Source organism: Pygoscelis adeliae, unplaced genomic scaffold (assembly GCF_000699105.1).
Source record: "Pygoscelis adeliae isolate BGI_AS28 unplaced genomic scaffold, ASM69910v1 Scaffold167, whole genome shotgun sequence".
Classification (NCBI taxonomy): domain Eukaryota; kingdom Metazoa; phylum Chordata; class Aves; order Sphenisciformes; family Spheniscidae; genus Pygoscelis; species Pygoscelis adeliae.
Genome location: NW_008825428.1, coordinates 2,884,555 through 2,891,003, shown reverse-complemented (window position 1 = coordinate 2,891,003; position 6,449 = coordinate 2,884,555). Strand labels below are relative to the sequence as shown.

General features: G+C 35.6%; 1 long non-coding RNA gene across 1 annotated transcript; it reads right to left on the bottom strand.

The window, feature by feature from the left end:
• Nucleotides 1–2,093: 2,093 nt before the first annotated feature.
• LOC103922540 lies at nucleotides 2,094–6,437 on the bottom strand. Its single transcript, XR_663890.1, has 2 exons — nucleotides 6,352–6,437; nucleotides 2,094–3,031 (listed from the first exon to the last, which is right to left on the bottom strand). It is a non-coding gene; the product is annotated as an uncharacterized LOC103922540 (long non-coding RNA).
• Between the last annotated feature and the right edge of the window lie 12 nt (nucleotides 6,438–6,449).

The following is a 6,449-nucleotide window of genomic DNA, read 5'->3' as shown; positions in this document are numbered from 1 at the left end:
GTTCTCCTTCTGGATGGAGTAGGTGGTTCAATATCAACATCACTGAGATGTAATTGCTAGTGTAGTCTATTGAAACCAGTGAAAAAGGATTATATTTTTGGATACTAACCCTGCTCTTTCTCTCTCTCCCTTTCTCTCTCTGGCTCATTCACAAAATGATCAAATTTTCAGCGTTCCTATCTTGATACATTCTGTAAGAATTTAAATGTAATAAAATTGTAATTGCTGAATCCTTCACATGTTCATAAGAAACATATTTTAGAAGTTGAATATACCTACAGCAGGGTTGCTTAAGAAAACTGAGTGCAATTTATTGTAAAGGGCCTGTATTTGCTGCCTCCAATCTACTTGCTTAGAAGTAGCACTTCTGTTCTGAAATGCCATGAAGGAATTCTACTCCTTGATATATACCTGTAATGCAGTTATCTTACAAAACCAACTAAGATAATAAGTTACAAAGCACCAAAGACTTGAAGAGACTGGATTAGTAAATCACCTCATTCAAATAAGAATGCATTTCTCACTGGCTTCCAAAAGACAGTAGATTATATTTCTATATAACACTTACATATTATATATATGTTTATATAGTACCTATAATGTTATATATATTTTACTATATATAATACTATATAATGTCTGGTGGGTTAGAAAAAAAAAGTATAGCTGTGAGGGAGAGGTCTGATTAAATTCTGAAGCCATATGTTGGTACACGGAAAGATAATGTTTATGGAGAAGTTAAACATTATCAAAACTGTAGTTTTGGTGCTCTTCATGGTAACTGTAATATGGATAAAAAAATATGGTTAGAGAAGTTGTAAAACAAGAAGGGAAAAGTTTCATGCAGAATAGGAATCTTTCTTTCAAGTTACTTATATAGGAGAGGTGCAGACAGCAACATGAGGTGTTTAATGACATGTGCTTGAACATCAAAAGCCTAAAAGAGTAATTGAAGTCCTTATGCAAACTTTTTAAGATCCTTTTGCTTCTCTGTCTCCCATCTTTCTATAGTCTTTATATCTCTCAGTGACCATGGTTTTACTCCACTCTTGTTACACTGTGTGCCACAAGAACTTCAGATGATTCCTTATGCACTTGAAGTTTCAGAGAGTATTGTATTTTACAGACAGAAGGAAAAGTGGGGGGAAATATAAACAAATATACATAAATGTCATCATTATGTTTGTTGTGTTTATTCTGTTCTCTTTATCTATTCAACAAGTAGAATGCATATCAAAGTAGATTGGAGTCCTATTTTTTAAATAGTATCTTCTAAATTATTTTAGAAAAAAAACCCTAATTTTTCCCTCAGGAATAACTATTGACTAATTTCACTATCTCTGTAAGCAGTTCTTATCAGGAAGCCAGGAGGTCTTCAAGATGGATAGGACTTCTTTTTTTGTGTAACTGAATAATTAACAGTCACAGACAGATACACATATACCATCTTTTTACAAAAGAAAAAAAAAATCAAATTTTAAAAGGGACATAGCCTTAAATTCTGTTCCTGTCTGGATAATGTCTGACAAGAGGAGACAGTGCCTATCTATTTTATATTAAAAGTGAAGAGGGAAGAGGTGAAAATAACTCTGTACCCAATCCCGTCAGTTACCTGAAGATGAATAAGCTGAGAGACTGAGAATCCCTTCCTGCAGCGCCATTCAATTTATAGCAATGGTAGGTTTCATTGAAACAATAACAGGTTTTAGAAAGTCTACAGAAGTGTGACTTTGTTGACATCCTTTTATATTCAGTGAGGAATATTCATGTCTGAAGGTATGCATCACTGATTATTGTGTGAATGTGGTTATCTGTCTCACAGATACTTGCAGAAGCCAGGCAGTAATGCCAAGGAAATACAATTGGTTTTATTTAACGAACTATTTTTCTTAAGTCTTGTAACCATCTTGTAACCAACTTTGTCCCCATAAGGACCTTCTGCCTTCTCAAAGAAAAATAATTTTGCATTATTTATACATGTGAATGAAGCCCCTGGCCCTGAAGTCCTTTGTATGCGAATGGATTTCTGTACCCACATGCCCAGATTTATCCCGCAGCTTCTGGATTCTGGCCAGAAGTATTCTCCATTCATGAAGGTGCTGAAGATACTTTTTACTAGTACACATCATAGATTTGGCATCATTTCTATTTTAGTATTCTGCAATTTCCAGTATAAAGCTTGTGATACACACATGCATACAGTGACATAAAGGCACTGCACACTGTATCCAGATCTTGTGAACCCCACAGATTGTAAATTAAATAATTTAATATTTGAATTTTAGACTGGGCAATATTTTCTTTGGTTAGGACAGCAGTTTTCTGATTAATGTTTTTAATTTTAAGCAATGTTTAATACATACAATAATAAAAGTGACAGTTCAGCTTATAATGAGTTAAGGATGTTTCTGAGAATACACAAGAGGTTTTTAAGAGACTTCCAAAGTTTATGCTTGCAGAACAGAAGCCCACAAATTAACCCAAATACATTTTTCTCATCTTTTACTATGCTCACGTATCTCTAGCTTTAATAATCTCAACATTGCATTTATGAATAGTGCTTGCACTTTCAAGGCTGTATTCCAGTTAAAATAATAAAATAACATTAAAAGAGTAAAATAATATTTGCAATTGACTGCAGTGATAACTAGGAGGAAAGTAACACATATAGGATTATTAATGGTAAAATTTCATGAAAGTTAATAACAGAAATAATAGAGACTGAAAGAATGAAAGTAACCCATACGTACACACCACTTTTTTTTTTAACTCCCCCAACTTTGACGTATGTCAGTGGTGCTACCCTTCATACACAGAATCCAAGGGTCCCCATTTGGACCTGGTTTACACCTTTCTCTATTGACCCGCTTTTCTGGTGCTGGAGGAGGAGCAGGGCTCCTTTTCGCACTTTTGCGTTAGTCCTTAACTGATGTGGAGGACCTCTGTTCTGTGAGGTGGAGCATGGCATTGTCCTCAAGTATTCATCCCAGACTCTGTGTCTGTCCAATTCCAAGCAAGTGAGATGAATCTCCTGCAGTACCAAGAAGTGTCTTAAAACCAGTTGTCCAATAAAATTGTTCTGTTTAATACTGTTAGGTTTACAAAACCAGCTTTTCAGATGTTAGTCCTTTCTCAGCAGAGTTCACAGACAATGTCAGGAAACAATAGCCTGTGTCAGTGGAGATTGTACCTTGTGGAAGTAAATGTATTAAATGTAGGGTGGACGGCAGCCTCGATCCCCATGCAGAGGTAAACATAAATAAACACCCACTGTGTTTTTTCTATTTTCCCTGGCTGACCTCCGCTGTTGTAGCTGAGCTTTCCTCTTGTGATATTTGCCAGGTTATATAAAAAAGATGTGCCTCCTGGCTGAAATGATGAAACATAAAGCCTGTTCTTGGGCTGTGGAAGCCTGATGGATATGAAACAGCTAGCGGTCTGCAGCTGGGCTCTGAAAGGAAGTCTGAGAGATGCAATTAGTGCTATGGTTAAAAGTAAAAGATTAATAATTTTTTCTGCTTTAGACTGATGTATAGAAATCTGCACAATGTAAATTTGCTGCTTCAGATATTTTTAAGAACGTATATAGAGATGATTTATTGGAGTGGAACACTAGAATTGGGTATTTCCTGGTAAATCAAACTGGCATTTAACATACAAAGGGGGCAATATATTTTTAAAAGTATCATATTTTTTTTGCTTTTTAAATATCTGGCATCTGAGGTAGCCTGTGCTGCAGATCTTACCAGAAGGAAAGTACAAAGAAAGTCACCGGGAAAGAAAAGGGGAGTGGGGAGTGAAACGTTTGATATGAAGAGGACAGAAAGTGGAAGTCTGTGATGCAGCCAAGAAGTGGTGAGAGAGAATGAGGAAGAGCCACAAAAGAAAGCAGGGAAGTGCTGTCACTGACAATGGACAGCAGGCACAAAACCCAAGAAAAGACGGCATCTAAATGCCCTAGATACAAATAACATAGTACTGGCTGTTGGTTTATCTAACAAGAGATACACAAGTTTCCTATGAGGCTGATGTCACAGAGGAAAGAAAATGAGAGTATGTTATCAGGGAATGCACTAGAAATTAAAAGCTTAGACAGCTTTAAGAGCAACTAAAATGATTCATGAAGTAAGTGGGGCAGAGGTAAGACTTCTTTTTCTGAGGGGGAAAAGTTGGTCTGACAATGAAAACGGAGAGAGAAAAATATTAGTTGGGGAATGACAGATCATGGAAGAAGTAAGGATAAAATTAAATAATGTTAGATTTATTCTAAGAATATTTCAGAATATTCAGTTAGGGAACAGGCAGGCTAGAAATGTAGAATTCTTGACAAATATATTTACCTCACTGGACAGAGAAGACTCTAAAAGAGAGACAGATTAGGTAAAATCAGGGTTCTGCTGAAGTCAGTGTCCAAAATCTTCCAACAAAGCCAGGATTTCACTCAAAGGACACAAAAACATGCAGAAGAATTTATTAGAAATCATCAGACAGCATCCTAAAGACCTAATAAAAAGGAGGAAATGGTTTAGAAGTGTAGAGACAGGAAAGAGAATAAACTTGAAGTAGAAACTTCAGAATACTGATCCCAAAGCTCAGAAAAGTTGCCTATTTTCCTGGTGTTGTATAATTATGATTTAACACCAATGAAATTGATAAATGGAGTTTTACAGTGATTTTTGTTTCATGTATATACAAAGCTGAATATGTATTCAGTATATTCAGATAGGGGAGTTCTGCATGTGTGTGTATATTTAGCAAATTTAAGTCAGGGCTGATATTTAGGTAGGCATTACAATAGACGTAAGTTAAAATCACTCGTGCCTCAAAGCTTGTAGAAATCACTTACGTACAGATTTAGAATACAGTTGCAAAAATCATCTTTTTCAGAATATTCTGAAAAGTAGAACTGTACTATAAAAACTTAGATAGCCTTTAAATATATTATACTTGCTATTTTTGTTTAGTCAGCATAAAATGGCTGGTAAATAGTCAAACACATTTAATCTCTAAAAGTGTCCTAATCTGCAGATACACTGAAGGACCTGGGGATCCTACATGGAATATATATCTGAAGTGCAAATATCTGTCTGACATCATGACCTGCAAAATCCCTTTTCAGCCAAGTCAAATCCTGCAGAAATTGCAGCTCTCTAGAATTTTCTGGTTTCATTTTGGATTTATTCATAGTAATCTCACCCTTTCAGATGTGAGAAGCTTAACAATCATCTTCAAACTTGCTCGTTCTCCCTGTATCTCTTGAAAAGTTTAATCCAGTAGGTAAACTCAGACCTCAAAATGCAGATGCAGCCACATCTTTCATTCAGCGAAGTAATTCCATGACTTGCACACCAGTTTCCTACAGATAATTGAATTTTAATTGATTTGTATCAAGGTTTTACCAGGAGCTCACCCATTTTCAGACAGTGGACACCCAGGAAAGAGTTGCTAGGAACACCCGTATAAGTGGGGCAGAACTTTAAAGCATGACATTGGATTAAGGATTTCCCAAAAATATTTCTCCTCTACGGATTCTATGTGCGATCATGGTACATCTTCCTGAGACGGCATGAGTTGGGTCTCTTTCTTCTGTCCTGCTGTCTGACTTCATGAGACATTTAGGAGTGTCTTATTTTGAGAAACTTTATCTTTCTGTCAAACTGGTTAAAAGTAGCCAAGAAGTTCAAAAGTTCCTAGATGGAGACCAGAAGTATATAGCTAGTACAATCACAAAAAACTAATTCCCTGAAATTTATTTAATCATATTCGTAAGTAAAAAATTCATCCCGTCATAAAGAAAATAGAAGATTTTATTTTTTTTTAAATAATGTGGGGTATTTTTGAGCACATTTCTATAATTCCTGTTTTCTCAATGGAAAAAGAGACTGAATGTCGGCTGCAGCTTGAATGCCCTGTCTGTCCTGTGCATGTTGTGTTTACAGCCATATTTATCTTGGAAGTCTTGCATTTAATTTATAAAAGAAGCTGTAATATGATGTTTTCCCAGCTTTTTAGCTTCACAGGTATGATGTAGCTGAAATGATACAGCAACTATTACAGTTCTACACATGTATTTCAGGAATTATCTGACGTATGGTTAATATGTGCTTTATACAAGGCAGGAGATTAAAATCAAAAGGGAAATTCTACATATATGTAGAAAATTATCCGTATGTTTCCTTTACTAATTCTTAAACTGACTTTACTAGTGAAATCATCAGATTGGTCATACCCATATAACATACAGTTCCCTTTTAAATTAGGAAAAATATCTATTGTTTTATAATGCTGATCTATGATGCTAGGCAGTTATAACACTGACTGGAACTGTTCTTAAATATTATTTTAACTTACTTCGCACGACCGACCAGGGGAAAAAACAATGCTAGAAGGTGGATGTAGTAGGACTAAGGTGTTCGGTGAACACTGAGCGTCGTCCAACCGTACTTCCT